This window comes from Chiloscyllium punctatum, chromosome 35, assembly GCF_047496795.1.
Source record: "Chiloscyllium punctatum isolate Juve2018m chromosome 35, sChiPun1.3, whole genome shotgun sequence".
NCBI classification, from domain to species: Eukaryota; Metazoa; Chordata; class Chondrichthyes; order Orectolobiformes; family Hemiscylliidae; genus Chiloscyllium; species Chiloscyllium punctatum.
In genome coordinates, this window is record NC_092773.1 from 15,653,511 (window position 1) to 15,669,043 (window position 15,533).

Genomic DNA, 15,533 nt, shown 5'->3' on the forward strand with positions numbered 1-15,533 from the left:
AGAGTGAGGGTAGGGCCGATCATGGATAGTGGAGGGAACTTGCGCCTGTAGTCGGAGGAGGTAGGGGAGATCCTCAGTGAATACTTTGCTTCTGTATTTACTACTGAGAGGGACCTTGACATTTGTGAGGGCTGTGTGAAACAGACTGATATGCTCAAATAGGTTGATGTTAGGTCGGAGGATGTGCCAAAACATTTAAAACTATAAGGATAAATAAGTCTCTTGGGTCAGATGGATATACAGGTTACTACAGGATGTGAGGGAAGAGATTCCTGTGCTTCTAGCATGATCTTTGTCCCCTCACTGTCCACTGCAGTCGTGCCAGATGATTGGAGGGTGGCAAATGTTATTCCTTTGTTCAAAAAAGGGAATAGGGATAATCCTCGGAACTGGATTAGTGGTGCTGGAAGAGCACAGCAGTTCAGGCAGCATCCGAGGAGCAGCGAAATCGACGTTTCGGGCAAAAGCCCTTCATCAGGAATAAAGGCAGTGAGCCTGAAGCGTGGAGAGATAAACTAGAGGAGGGTGGGGGTGGGGAGAGAGTAGCATAGAGTACAATAAGTGAATGGGGGAGGGGATGAAGGTGATAGGTCAGGGAGGAGAGGGTGGAGTGGATAGGTGGAAAAAGAGATAGGCAGGTAGGACAAGTCCGGATAAGTCATGGGGACAGTGCTGAGCTGGAAGTTTGGAACTAGGGTGATGTGGGAGAAGGGGAAATGAGGAAACTGTTGAAGTCCACATTGATGCCCTGGGGTTGAAGTGTTCCGAGGCGGAAGATGAGGCGTTCTTCCTCCAGGCGTCTGGTGGTGAGGGAGCAGCGGTGAAGGAGACCCAGGACCTCCATGTCCTCGGCAGAGTGGGAGGGGGAGTTGAAATGTTGGGCCACGGGTCGGTGTGGTTGATTGGTGCGGGTGTCCCGGAGATGTTCCCTAAAGCGCTTTGCTAGGAGGCGTCCAGTCTCCCCAATGTAGAGGAGACCGCATCGGGAGCAACGGATACAATAAATGATATTAGTGGATGTGCAGGTAAAACTTTGATGGATGTGGAAGGCTCCTTTAGGGCCTTGGATGGAGGTGAGGGAGGAGGTATGGGCACAGGTTTTGCAGTTCCTGTGGTGGCAGGGGAAGGTGCCTGGATGGGAGGGTGGGTTGTGGGGGGTGCGTGGACCCGACCAGGTAGTCACGAGGGAACGGTCTTTGCGGAAGGCGGAAAGGGGTGGGGAGGGAAATATATCCCTGGTGGTGGGGTCTTTTTGGAGGTGGTGGAAATGTCGACGGATGATTTGGTTTATGTGAAGGTTGGGAGGGTGGAAGGTGAGCACCAGGGGCGTTCTGTCCTTGTTACGGTTGGAGGGGTGGGGTCTGAGGGCAGAGGTGCGGGATGTGGACGAGATGCATTGGAGGTCATCTTTAACCATGTGGGAAGGGAAATTGCGGTCTCTAAAGAAGGAGGCCATCTGGTGTGTTCTGTGGTGGAACAGGTCCTCCTGGGAGCAGATACGGCAGAGGCGGAGGAATTGGGAATACGGGATGGCATTTTTGCAATCCTAGGAACTACAAACCAATTAGTCTTATGTCTGTGGTGGGCAAAGAAGTGGAGAGGACTTTGAGAGACAAGATTTATGATTACCTGAAAAACCATAGTTTGATTAGAGATAGTCTGCATGGCTTTGTGAGTGACATGGTCTGCCTCACAAACCTTATTGAATTCTTTGAGCATGTGACAACACACGTTGATGAAGGTAGAGTAATGGATGTTGTGTATATGGATTTTAGCAAGGCATTTGATAAGGTTCCCCATGGTAGACTCATTGAGAAAGTAAGGAAGCATGGGATCCAGGGAAATCTGGCTTTCTGGATACAGAATTGGCTGCCTCATGGATGACAGAGGATGGTATTAGATGGAAAGTATTCAACCTGGTGTTCACGAAGATTGGTGGAGTGGTGGATAGTGTGAAGAGCTGTTGTAGGTTGTGATGACAAATTGACAGGATGCAGAACTGGGCTCATAAGTGGCAGATGGAATTCAACCTGGAAAAGTGTGAAGTCATTCACTTTAGAAGGTGGAATCTGAATGCAGAATACATGGTTAAAGGCAGGATTCTTGATAATTTGCAAGAACAGAGGAATCTTGGGGTCCATGTCCTTAGATCCCTCAAAGTTGCCACCCAAGTTGATAGGATTATCAAGAATGCGTAAGGGCTGTTGGCTTTCATTCACAGGAGGATTAAGTTTAAGATCCACGAAGTTATGCTGCAAGTCTATAAAGCCCTGGTTAGACCATACTTGGAATATTGTGTTCACGTCTGGTTGCCTCATTATCGGAAGGATGTGGGAGCTTTCGAGAGGGTGCAAAGGAGATTTACCAGAATGCTGCCTGGACTGGAGGGCATATCTTATGAAGTTGAGGGAGCGAGGGCTTTTCTCATTGGAACAAAGAAGGATGAGAAGTGCTTTGATAGAAGTGCACAAGATGGTGAGAGGTACAGATAGAGTGGATAGCCAGAGACTCTTTTCCAGGGCGGAAATGGTTAACACTGATCCCTGCAGAACACCACATAATTTTAAGGTGATTAGAGGAAGATTTCGGGGAGATGTCAGTGTTTGGTTCTTTATACAGAGAGTGGTGGGTGCGTGGAATGCACTGCCAGTGGTAGTAGTTAGCTCAGATACATTAGGGGCACTTTAGCGACTCTTGGATAGGCACATGGAAGATAGTACATTGAAAAGTATGTCGGTTAGTCTGATCTTAGAGTCGGATAAAAGGTCAGCACAACATTGAGGGCCGAAGGGCCTGTACTGCTGTACTGTTCTGTGTTCTGTATTCTATTTTTTATGTTCTATGGTCTGTCTCCCGTCTCTTGAGTCGATGGCTTATTGTGTCGAGATCAAGCTGTCTCATCCTTGTTCACAGTGAGGGCTACATTTCAAATTGCATTTAAGACGGTCACTGAGCAAATTACAGAAATTTAAGGTTTGATACAACAATAACCATGAATTACAGAGAACATAAATTCCAAAGCAATAATTTAATAATTTAAATATGAGCTATCGGGAGAGGCTGAACAGACTGGGGCTGTTTTCCCTGAAGCGTCGGAGACTGAGGGGTGACCTTATAGAACTTTATAAAATTGTGAGGGGCATGAGTCGGGTAAATAGACAAGGTCTTTTCCCTGGGGTCCAGAATTAGAGGGCATAGATTTAGGGTGAGAGGGGAAAGATATAAAAGAGACCTAAGGGGCAACTCTTTCACGCAGAGGGTGGTACGTATATGGAATGAACTGCCAGAGGAAGTGGTGGAGGCTGGTACAATTGCAACATTTAATAGGCATCTGGATCGATATATGAATAGGAAGGGTTTGGAGGGATATGGGCCAGGTTCTGGCAGGTGGGACTAGATTGGGTTGGGATATCTGGTTAGCATGGACGGGTTGGACTGAAGGGTCTGTTTCCGTGCTGTACATCTCTATGATTCTAATTCTTGAAAATGTTCCAAGCAGCAGACCTCACTCATGAAACCTCTCTCTTTTGTGGTTTGGTTCAGTTTGAGAGAAACAGACTGGGCCATAGTCCAGATTAGCAGGGAAGGAGGTGGGAATTGGTGCTGATCAGAGTCACGTTTAACTAATGCTGACCTTGGTTCATTTCTGATAGCACACACTAGCCCAGGCAGAATTCACATATAAGTGGGGGTTACAATTAAGTTGCCATTCAGCCTGGATTTTTCTCCTTCCCCAATCTTCTTTGCTGGTAGGTCCTTGGGGTAATTGGAGCAATTAGAGATAGATAATAAATACTGGCCCAGCCAGCAATACGCACATCCCATGAATGAATTTAAAGAAACACACAGTCTCTCCCCCATCCTTTGCCTGGCATTGGATTCCTACACCACCATCTTCTGACCAGTCCTTAATTGGGACACAAATGGAAATTGCTGGAAAAGGCCATAAGAACATAAGACTTGGGACCAGAAATTAGACCCCTCAGCCCATCGAATCTGCTCCATTATTCCATCCGATAAGTTTATCAACCCTATTCTCCAGCTTTCTCTCCATAACCCTTGATCCTCTTGATACTCAAAAACCTACCTATCTCAGTCTTAAATGTGTTCATTGAGCTGGCCACCACAGCCAGGTGGCATTCTGTGGTAATGAATTCCATAGATTCACCACTCTCTGACTGAAGAAGTTTTTCTTTATCTCCGTTCTAAAAGGTCTTCCCCTTACTCTAAGGCTGTGCCCTCAGATCCTATTTCTCCTCCTCATGGAAACATCTTGGTCCTGTGTCTATTCTGTCCAGGCCATTCAGTATTCTGCACGTTTCAATTTAGATCCCTCCTCATCCTTCTAAACTCCATTGAGTGTGAACCCAGAGTCCTCAAACATTCTTCATATGTTAGCTTTTCATTCCTGGAACAATTCTCATGAACCTCCTTTGAACATGCTCCAGGTGCATCCATCCTGAGAAATGGGGCCCAAAACTGCACACAGTATTCCAAATTTGGTCTGACCAGAGCCTTACAGAGCCTCAGAAGTACATCCCTGCTTTGATATTCAAGCCCTCTCAAAGTAAATGCTATCATTGCATTTGCCTTCCTAACTTCTGACTCAAACTGCAAGCTCTTTTGAGAGAATCCTCAATGAGAACTCTCAAGTCTCTTTGCACTCCAGATTTCTGAATTTTTTCCCCATTTAGAAAATAATCCATGCTTCTATTCTTCCTTCCAAAGTCCATTACCTCACACATTGTACTGCCACTTCTTTGCTCACTCTCCTAACCTGTACAAATTCTTCTGCAGCCTCGCTGCTTCCTAAATGCTCCCTGTCCTTCTACCTATCTTTGTATCATCTGCAAACTTACCCAGAATGCCCTGAGTTCCTTCAACTGATTGTTAATGTATAATGTGAAAAGTTGTGGTCCTAACACTGTCTCTTACGAACACCAGTTGTTACCAGCTGCCATCCTGAGAAGGACCCTTTTATCCCCACTCTCTGCTCTCTGCCAGACAGCCAAGCATCTGTCCATGCTAGCCCCTTACCTGTAACACCCATGGGCCCTTATCTTTGTCAGTATTCTCTTGTGCGGCACCTGGTCGAAGGCCTTCTTGAAGTCCAGGTAGATAACATCCATTGGCTCTCCTTGGTCTAACCTGCTTGTTACTTCCTCAAAGATTTCTAGCAGATTTGTCGGGCATGACCTCCCCTTGATGAAACCATGCTGACTTTGCCCTATTTTACCATGCACTTCCAAGTATTCAGAAATCTCATTCTTTACAATAGGTTCCAGGATCTTACCCATGACTGAGGATAGGCTAACTGGGCTGTAATTTTTGGTCTTTTGCCTGACTCCCTTTTTAAACAGGGGTGTTACGTTAGAGATTTTCCAGTCCTCTGAGTTTAGCGATTCCTGAAAGATCACCACTAACACATCCACTATCTCTCTTCAGCTATCTCCCTTAGAACTCTGGGGTGTTGTCCATCTGGTCCAGGTGATTTTTCCACTTTCAGGCCATTCTGTTTTTCTCACACCTTCTCCTTGGTGATGGCCACCATACTCAGCTCTACCCCCTCACTCTCTTGAATTTCTGGGATTGTACTTGTTGTCTTCCACTTTGAAGACTGATGCCAAGTAATTATTCAGTTCCTCAACCATTTGCTTGTTCCCCTGTACCATCTCTCCAGCATCATTTTCCAGCAGCCCAATGTCCAGTTTTGCCTCTTTTTTGCTCTTTATATATGTAAAGAAACTCTTCCAATCTTCCTTTATATTACTGGCTCGCTCATATTTCATCTTCTCCCTTCTCATTTCTTTTTTTGTTTCCTTCTATTAGTCTTTGTAAGCTTCCCAATCCTCTGGTTTCCTACTGGCCTTATCCACATTATCTGCCTTCCCTTTTGATTTTATGCTATCCTTGACCTCCCTCGGCAGTCATGGTTGCCTCTTCTTCCCAGTACCATGCTTCTTTCTCCGAGGGATGATTTTTTGCTGGGTTTCCTGAATTACTTCCAAAAACTCCTACCATTGCTGTTCCACTGTCTTTTCTGCTAGGCTCCTCTCTCAGTCAATTCTACCCAACTACTCCCTCATGCCTTTATTCACCTGGAATATTGTTACCTCTGATTTTGACTTCTCCAGCCATATTATGATCACTACCTCCTAAGGGTCCCTTCACCTTAAGCTCCCTTATCAAGTCTGCCTCATTGCACAACACTGTTCCTTAGTGGGCTCCACCACAAGCTGCTCCAAAAAGCCATCTCATAGACATTCCACAAATTCCTTTTCTTACAATCCACTACCAACTGAATTTTCTTTGTACACCTGCACATTGAAATCCCCCGTGACCACTGTTAACTTTGCCTTTCCCACACATCTTTCCTGTCTACTGGTGTATCTTGTGCCCCAGCTCCTAACTGCTATTTGGAGGCCTGAACCCCTTAAGTCCAACTATGGTTTTTTTTACCTTTGCGTTCCTCAATTCTACCCACGCAGATTAGCACCATCCAACCCAACTTCATTTCTTACAATTGATTTCATTTCATTTCTTACAAATTAGGCAACCCCATCCCCTCTGCCGACCTGCCTCTCTTTTCAATAGGATATTTATCCTTGGATATTCAGCTCCCAATCCTGATCCCTCTGCAGTCACGTCTCTGTGATGCCCACCATATCACACCTCCCAATTCTGATCTGTGCCACAAGCTCATATACCTTATTCCTTCTACTGCACGTATTCAAATATAAACCTTCAGCCCTGTATTAACTGTCCCTCTTCTCATTGTCATTCGTTTGAAGTTTGATTGCTAACCCTTTCCATACACTCTCCTATTTGTGTCTGTGCTAGAGATTTTAATAACCTCTCCTGAGTTCTGCGTTGTTACCTCCTCCTTTAATTTGGGTTTTCTAATTTCCCCGATAAGTAAGCTCTCCCCCACTATTTAGTTTAAAGCCCTGTCTGCAGCCCCAGTTATGTGATTCACTAGGACTCCAGTCCCAGCACGGTTCAGAAGAAGATTGTCACATTGGAACAGGTCTTTTCTTCCCCGGTGCCAATGTCCCATACATTCAAACCCATTTATCCCACACCAGTCTTTCAGCCACACATTAACCTTTGTAATCTTATTGACCCTGTGTCAATTAGCTCGTGGCTCAGGGAGTAATCTAGAGATTATTACCTTTTTGGTTCTGCTTTTTAATTTCATTCTGAGCTGTTCATACTCCCTTCGCAGAGTTTTATCTGTGTCCTAGTTTTATCTATGTCGATGAAACCTACGTGGGCCATGACTACTGGATCTTTACCCTCCCACTCCAAGTTTGTCTTCAGCCCAGATGAGAAAGCTGAGGAGATCTGGCAGCATTGAGTAGAGAAAGCAGAGTTCACATTTTGGGTCCAATGACCCTTCTTCAGAAACGGTTTCAGCTGGAAAAAGATTGTTATGTATGCTGAAGGGATGGGGAGAGAGGGAGCACTGGAGATGGAGCCCAGAGAGGGAGGACAACAGTTGGGCGGACAAAGGAATGGGTGAAGGTCAGCCTGGGGAGTCAATGGTTGCTACTGGGGATATTTAGGAGCTGACACTGAGATGGACCCCAAAGATAACAATGTGGGGTTGAGGTAAAGACATGAGAGAAGGTGCTCAGGCCCTAAAATTATTGAACTTGATATTGAATCCAGAAGCTGCAGGGTCCCTGAGCAGAAAATTAGATGCTGTTCTTCCATCTTTGCTGAGCTCCACTGGAGCACAGTAGCAAGCCTGAGACAGATGTTGACCAGGGAACATGGTGGTATGTTGAAGTGGCAGGCAATAGGTAGCTCACGGTAACTTTTGCAGACAGAAAGTAGATGTTCTGGAAGTGGTTACCCAATCTGCATTTTGTCTCCCAGTGGAGATCAGACCACTTAGCGAGCAGCGAATAAGGTTGACTAGATTGAATGAAGTGCACATAAAATGCTGCTTCACCTGGAAGGTATGTCTGGGACCTTGCATAGTGATGAGAGGAAATAAACAACAGGTATTGCATCACCACAGGAAATGACACCACCAACCCTAAGAAACCCAAACATATAGAAAGCAGGAATCATCAGCAGTGCTTTGTTTGGAGGCTCACTGAAGATGTTCCCTATAATGGTAACGAAACATCTGAAAATGAACCTTCTAGTTCAGAGAGCAAATCTACACCCAGAACCTTAACCTGAGCTACAAATCTTCTCAAAACGCCATATGGGGAGATGTTGGGAGTGGAAGAGGAGTGGACCAAGGTGTCCTGGAGGGAATGGTCTCTGTGGATCGCTGACGAGGGAGGAGATGGGAATACGTATCAGATGGTGCCATCCTGCTGTAGGAGCAGAAATGGTGACTAACAATCCTTTGGATACGGATGCTGGTGGGCTGGTAATTGAGGTCCAGAGGGATCTTATTTCTTTGTGGGAGTGAAGAGGAAGGGTGCAGGAAATGGGTGGACAATGGGTGACAGGTTCTGTCAGCCACAGTGGTGGGGAATCCTCAGGAGTAGTGGGGAAATCTTCAGTTGAGGAAGAAGATGGTCACTTCGGAGGCCTCTGTGTCAAGATTGGCATCATTGGAACAGAAATAATGGAGACAGAGAAATGGACTGGAGTTTTTACCAGAAGCTGGGTGTGAGAATGCATAGTTCAGGTTACTGTGGGAGTTGATTATGTTTGTATTAGATGTTAGTGGCCTTAATCGTGACATTGCACATGTGGGAAGAAAGGATCCTCATTTATTCCTCAGCTTGAGGGTTCTTTGCCCTGTACTAACTTCTGTCTAGGAACATCTTTCTCTCACACATTTTTCCTAACTCACAGCTTCTGCCTTGTATTTAACTGGCAGACATTCCTTTCCCTCAGTCTCTCTGACGATAATCCTGAGCAGTCTTGTTGATGTACAGAACCCCAAGCAGATCACATCTGCACAACTCACCATACTCCAATCAGAGGCTGTTTCTCTACCACATTTGCTGTTGACAGGTTGATTACTGAGCCTTTCAGCAGCAAACACAGGATCAAAGTGGCATCTGACTGAAGGATCAGCTCATTGCGGAATCTCCCAGTTGTCCTTTCTATTTTTGGAATGTTGGTGACAGGCCAGAGAGGACTCCTGTATCTTACATACTGCAGCCACACTAATGGGAGAGACTGAGTATTTCAGGTGGTTAATGGGATGCCATTCAAACCAACTTCTTTGTCATGGATAGTCCTTGAGTTGTTGGTCTTACACACATCCAAATAAACAATAAACAGGAAAATATATAATCACACTTTTAATTTGTGCCTTTGTGGTTCAGGAAGGCTTGAGGGAATCATAAAATGAATTACTTGCAGAATATTCAATCTTCAATTTATACTTCTAGCCTCAGTATTTTTGTGAATTGCTGCCATGGTCACAGGGCAGGTCCCAGGGGACTGAAGAATATCCAATGTTGTTAGTTTGTATAAGGAGGGCAACAGGAATAGTCCAGGAAATTCCAGTCCAGTGAGCCTCACATCATTGTTTGGGAAATTATTGGAGAAAGTTGTTATGAACAAGATTTGCTGACATGTGGGAAAATATGGACATATATTAGTGAAGGCAGCATGCCTTTTTGCAGAGTAGGTTGCACAAATTGAGTTTTTTGAGAAACTAATAAAGGTGATTGATGAGGACAGGGAAGTGAATATTGTCTCCGTGAATTTAGCAAGGCCTCTGACTAGGCCCCTCATGGCAGGCTGACACAAAAGCTGAAGTCTCATATGATCCACACTGAGCTAGTAAGATTGGTACAGAACTGCCTTGGTCATAGAAGACAGAGAGTAGAGGTGGAAAGGTTGTTTTTGCTGGAGATCTGTGATCCAGTGTTCGCAGGTATCAGTGCTGTGACCTCTGTTATTTGTAGTGTATGTAAATGATTTGGAGGAGAATGTAGGTGGTCTGATCAATAAGTTTGTGGATGAACCAAAGATTTGGGCTGCAGATAGTGAGGAAGATTGTCAGAAGTTACAGCAGGATAGAGATAAGTTGGAGACTTGGCCAGTCAAATGGCAGACGAAATTTAATCCAGACAAATGTGAGTTGATGCATTTGGAAGGTCTTCTGCGGAAGGGGTGTATGTAATAAATGGCAGAATCATTAGAAGCATCAACGCACACAGGACCGAGGCATCCAGGACCACAGTTCCCTTAAAATGGCAATGGAAGTGGATAAGGTGATAAAGAAGGTGTATGGCATGTTTGCCTTCATCAGCAGAGTACAAAAACTGGCAAGTTATGTTGTAGCTCTGTAGAACTTCATATTGGCCATATCTGAAATACAATCTCTGCTTCTCCAACCTAGTTACTGATCACTGGAGGCATTCTTCTGAATCTTGACTGCACACTCTTTAAGGCCTGCCATTCTTCCTGAAGTGTGGTAATGAAGCAGTCCATGTAACCATGCAACATGAATACAAACGAGAATAAATGATAAGTTATGTACTTTCCCCCCAGTACCAGGCAATTACCATTTTCAACAAGAAAGCCCACCCACTATCGTTGATATTCGTATCATGACTGCCAAATGTCCCACCATCAACATTTCAGAAATCACCAGGACAAAGAACAATTCAGCAGTGGGACAGGATCTGTGGCCCACCAAGACTGTGCCAACACATGACACCTTCCTATACTAAAAACCTTTTGCCTCTCAGCAGTCCACTTGTGACCACCACACTGCAAAGCAGGATGTGGAAACTTTGGAGAGGGTATGGAAAAGATTTGCCAGAATGTTTCCTGGTTTGGAGGGTATTAGCTAGATTGGACACACTTAGTTTGTTTTCACTGGAGGGATGGCCTGATTGAAGTTTCCAAAATTATGACAAGTGAGGATAAAATGGATAGTTGGAGTCTTTGTCCCAGGGTGGAAATGTTAATTACTTGGGGACAAAGGTTTCAGATAAAAGGGGCAAAGTTGAAAGGAGATGTAACTGTCAAATTTTGTACACAGGGTGGTAAGTGCCTGAAAGACTGCCAGAGGACATGGTGCAGGTGGATACAACAGCAACATTTAAGAAGCATGTTGACAGTGATATGCATAGGCAGGGACGGAGAGATATGGACTGCTGAGAGGCAAAAGGTTTTTAGTATAGGAAGGTGTCATGTGTTGGCACAGTCTTGGTGGGCCACAGATCCTGTCCCACTGCTGAATTGTTCTTTGTCCTGGTGATTTCTGAAATGTTGATGGTGGGACATTTGGCAGTCATGATACGAATATCAACGATAGTGGGTGGGCTTTCTTGTTGAAAATGGTAATTGCCTGGTACTGGGGGGAAAGTACATTACTTATCATTTATTCTCGTTTGTATTCATGTTGCATGGTTACATGGATTGCTTCATTACCACACTTCAGGAAGGATGGCAGGCCTTAAAGAGTGTGCAGTCAAGATTCAGAAGAATGCCTCCAGCGATCACTAACTAGGTTGGAGAAGCAGAGATTGTTCTTTGAGCAGTGAATTGAATTGAATTTATCGTCATGTGTACAGAGGCACAGTGAAAAGAAGGGAAAGTGGAGGAGATGATATCGACATATTCAAAATCTTCAAGTCCAGACACAGTCGACCAAAAGGAACAATTCCCACAGTGGAATGGTTTGGAAACAGAGGACACAGATTTAAGATAATTTTGAAATGAATCAATTCGAGTCTGAGGAAAACCTTTTTTAAGCAGTGAGTGGTTACCAACTGGATTACACTGTTTTAAAGTGTGATCATGGTGGGTTCAATCAAGGCATGAAAGGGAAACTATGCAGGGCCATAAAGTGACCTTCAGTGAATTACTGAGAACCAGCATGGACATGACAGACTGAATGGCCTTGTGTGCTGTAATCGTTCTGTGATTCGACTGTCAGAAAAAGAACTGAACACTGCAATTGCCTTTTTTTTAAATTAAGCAGCAGTATAAACAACATAATACCCGGCTTCCAACAACCTTTACAATATTCGTTGTGCCAGTTATGAATCTCTCCACTGGATGGCCCTGAGATACCACACTGGTTCAGGCACTGCCTTGATGTCACCAGTATTATTCTTACTTCAACGCTGCAATCCAGCTGTTCATCCATGTTGAATTGATTTTCCTTTTTGTGACTGAACCTGCTTTTGTAGTTTATTAATTTCTTGGTGGATGTGTCCTGGAACAGCTTAGCTCAGGACATTGCTGGCTTTGGAGCACAAGCCTTCAGCAATATAACCTGATAGGTGCGAGAGCTCTCACTCATTGCTGTGTCATTCTGATTATCCTGTTCTTGGTATTTCATGGGCCAAATCCATTTCGCTGAAGACTGAAATCAACAATAATGAGGACCCCTGGGGTCATTTCTGCATGAGGATGCTTGCATTATCCTTATATGTGTTGGGATCTACTGTCATTTAGGATAGGTGAGTTCATGGAGCTTCTTCTCCCTGTTAGTTGTTTACTCAGCAACCATCATTCACAACTGGAGCTGACAAGATTGTCAAGTTTTTATCTGATCCATAGGTTGTGGGATTGCTGAGCTTGGTCTACTGCATGCTATTTCTGCCATGTCATTTGCATATACTTTGTGTTGTCAACTTCATCAGGTTGGCACCAGTACTGTGACCAGTGGAGTGCCACAAATATTGGTGCTAGGTCCACTACTTTTCGTCATTTATATAAATCATTTGGATGTGAGCTTCAAAGATATAGTTAGTAAGTTTGCAAATGACACGAAAATTGGAGGTGTAGTGGACAGCGAAGAAGGTTACCTTGGATGACAATGGGATCAGATCAGATAAACCAATGGGCTGAGGAGTGGCAGATGGAGGTTAATTCAGGTAAATGTAAGGTGCTGCATTTTGGGAAAGCAAATCTTAGAAGGACTTTTCACGTAATAGTAAGGTCTGAGGGAGTGTTGCGGAACAAAGAGACCTTGGAGTGCAGGTTCACAGCTCCTTGAAAGTGGAGTCACAGGTAGATGGATAGTGAAGAAGGCGTTTTGTATGCTTTCCTTTATTGGTCAGAGTGTTGAGTCCAGGGGTTGTGAGGTCCAATGTCCTGTTGTGGCTGTACAGGACATTGGTTAGGCCACTGTTGGAATATTGCGTGTCGGAAAGATGTTGTGAAACATGAAAGGGTTCAGAATAGATTTACAAGGATGTTGCCAGGTTTGGAGGATTTGAGAGATAGGGAGAGGTTGAACAGGCTAGGGCTGTTTTCCCTCGAGCATCGGAAACTGAGGGGTGACCTTATAGAGGTTTATAAAATCATGAGGGGCATGGATAGGATAAATAGACATGGTCTTTTCCCTGGGGTGGGGGAGTCCAGAACTAGAGGGTATAGATTTAGGGTGAGAGGGGAAAGATGTAAAAGCGACCTAAGGGACAACTTTTACAGCAGAGGATGGTGCATGTGTGGAATGGGCTGCCAGAGGAAGTGGTGGATGCTGGTACAATTGTAACATTTAAAAGGCATCTGGATGGTATAAATAGGAAGGGTTTGGAGGGAGATTGGCTGGGTGTTGGCAGGTGGGACTAAATTGGGTTGGGATATCTGGTCAGCATGGACAAATTGGGCCTGACGGTCTGTTTCTGTGCTGTACGCCTCTATGACTCTATGACAGTAGCCTGGTGATCCTTGTCATCTGATCTGCTGCATGATTCACTGAAATAGAATGAATCCCAGGTTGCCAATTAAAGCCTTCGAGACTTGGCCAAATTCATCCTTAGTGGTGCTACAAAACCACTCTTGATGATGGACGTTGGACCACCATACAGAGTGTACTCTTCCTCGTCTCAGTGCTTATTCAAAATGTGCTTTTGCATCAAAGAGCACAGATTCATCAGCTGGAAGAGAGTCAGATATGGTTTTCAACAGGAGGTTTCCTTGCCTATGCAATTTCATTGAGTGTGGGATCATTGTTAAGTCTACTCTCTCCTTACTGTACAGCACTGAGGTGAAACCTCTGGTGAATCCAGCATGGCTGTGAGACACAATAGAGCGAAACAAATGATAATGGAAGTGCTGTAACATTGTCAATAAGGTATGATTCTATGTGCACCAATATGTCAAGCCATTGCTTGACTCGGCTGTGGTAGCCTGCCCAGTTTGGTAAAAATTTGCTGATGTTAGTGAGGAGTTAACTGGGGATGTTGTGTCTTTTTTGTCCCGACCTAGGTCAGAACCTGGATTTGTTCTTACTTTAATTTTACATTGCTTAAACCGACTGAATAGCTTGCTTGGCTGGTTTGAGTGGAAGTTAAGAATTAATCACCTTAAAAGTCAAGAAAAGAGTATTGTTTGTTCAATGAAACAGATTCTTCCCATCAGGAGAAGGTGAGGACTACAGATGCTGGAGATCAGAGTTGAGAGTGTGGTGCTGGAAAAGCACAGCAGGTCAGGCAGCATCTGAGGAGCAGGAGAATCGACATTTAGGGCATAAGCCCTTCATCAGGATTCCTGATGAAGGGATTATGCCTGAAACGTCAATTTTCCTGCTCCTCAGATGCTGCCTGACCTGCTGTGCTTTTCCAGCACCACACTTTAGATTCTTCCTAACAGAATATCTTATCCCACTCTTGATTCAGCAGTACATTTTGTAAAAAGAAAATGCAATTTTACTTGACATGATGCAGTTCTGGATAAGAAGACTGAGCATGGGAACTGCTGAAAGGGAGGGAGGTTAATATTCAAATGAAATGTCAGAATGTTCAGGATTTAAGTCAAAAATATCACATTTCACAGTTTCTCCTGTTGTGTAATCCCATGAAGCCATTCCATCAGGGAAGTACATTAAAGCATACAGTGTAAGTCAGCACACAAGACAGTTCCATCTAAAGAATGGAGGGGTCATCTGGCAAAAGGATTGCAGTAAACAAATGACTCATAAGCAGCCCTAAACTCTGCATCTCCATAGTTTTTTGTGCATGCATTGAAAATTATAACCAGCAAAGATGTGATGATTCATAACTTTGTATCTACATCTTTAGTCCCTCCTTATCTAAATTATATTCTTCCTCCAGTGGCCTTCGCTGAAGCTAATATGCTGTAATAATTCTTTTCAGCTGGCAGCTCTTCAGTTACAAACAGAAGCCAATGATATGGATCTCAGCACAAATCCTTCAAAGGTTCCAAACAATGAAATGCTACTTGTGGTAGGTCTTACGTTCTTTCTTGTCTATAAACTCAATCGTTGTGAAACAGAAAGTAGATGGTGACCACTTTCATTGAAAAAGTTCATTGAAAAGAAGTGTATTGCTCAAACTGTTCTCACATTTTTCCAAGCGGTGGCTCACATTAGTATCAGCACCTCTTCCATGGATTGCATTGGAATGATACAAAGTTCCAGCCTTCAGGATTCATTTCTTCCCTGGTCCCTGATGCTGTTCTTTTCTTCCTTCACACAATAGTCTTTTGTTTCTCCCTCCTCCACCCCGTTCATATGCAGTTGTTCTCCTCACCCCAAGAATTTAAGAACTAGGAGCAGGTGTAGGCCAAATTCAAGCCTCCTCTGCCATTTAATATGATCAAGGCTGGTCTCATCTTGACCT

General features: G+C 44.3%; 1 long non-coding RNA gene across 2 annotated transcripts in view; it reads left to right on the forward strand.

The window, feature by feature from the left end:
- Nucleotides 1–15,533, forward strand: part of LOC140459696 (uncharacterized) — a 120,535-nt gene that overhangs the window by 40,271 nt on the left and 64,731 nt on the right. For both annotated transcript variants that reach the window (XR_011953849.1, XR_011953850.1), the window contains exon 2: nucleotides 15,048–15,137. This is a non-coding gene — a long non-coding RNA (uncharacterized lncRNA). The remainder of the gene's footprint in view (nucleotides 1–15,047; nucleotides 15,138–15,533) is intronic.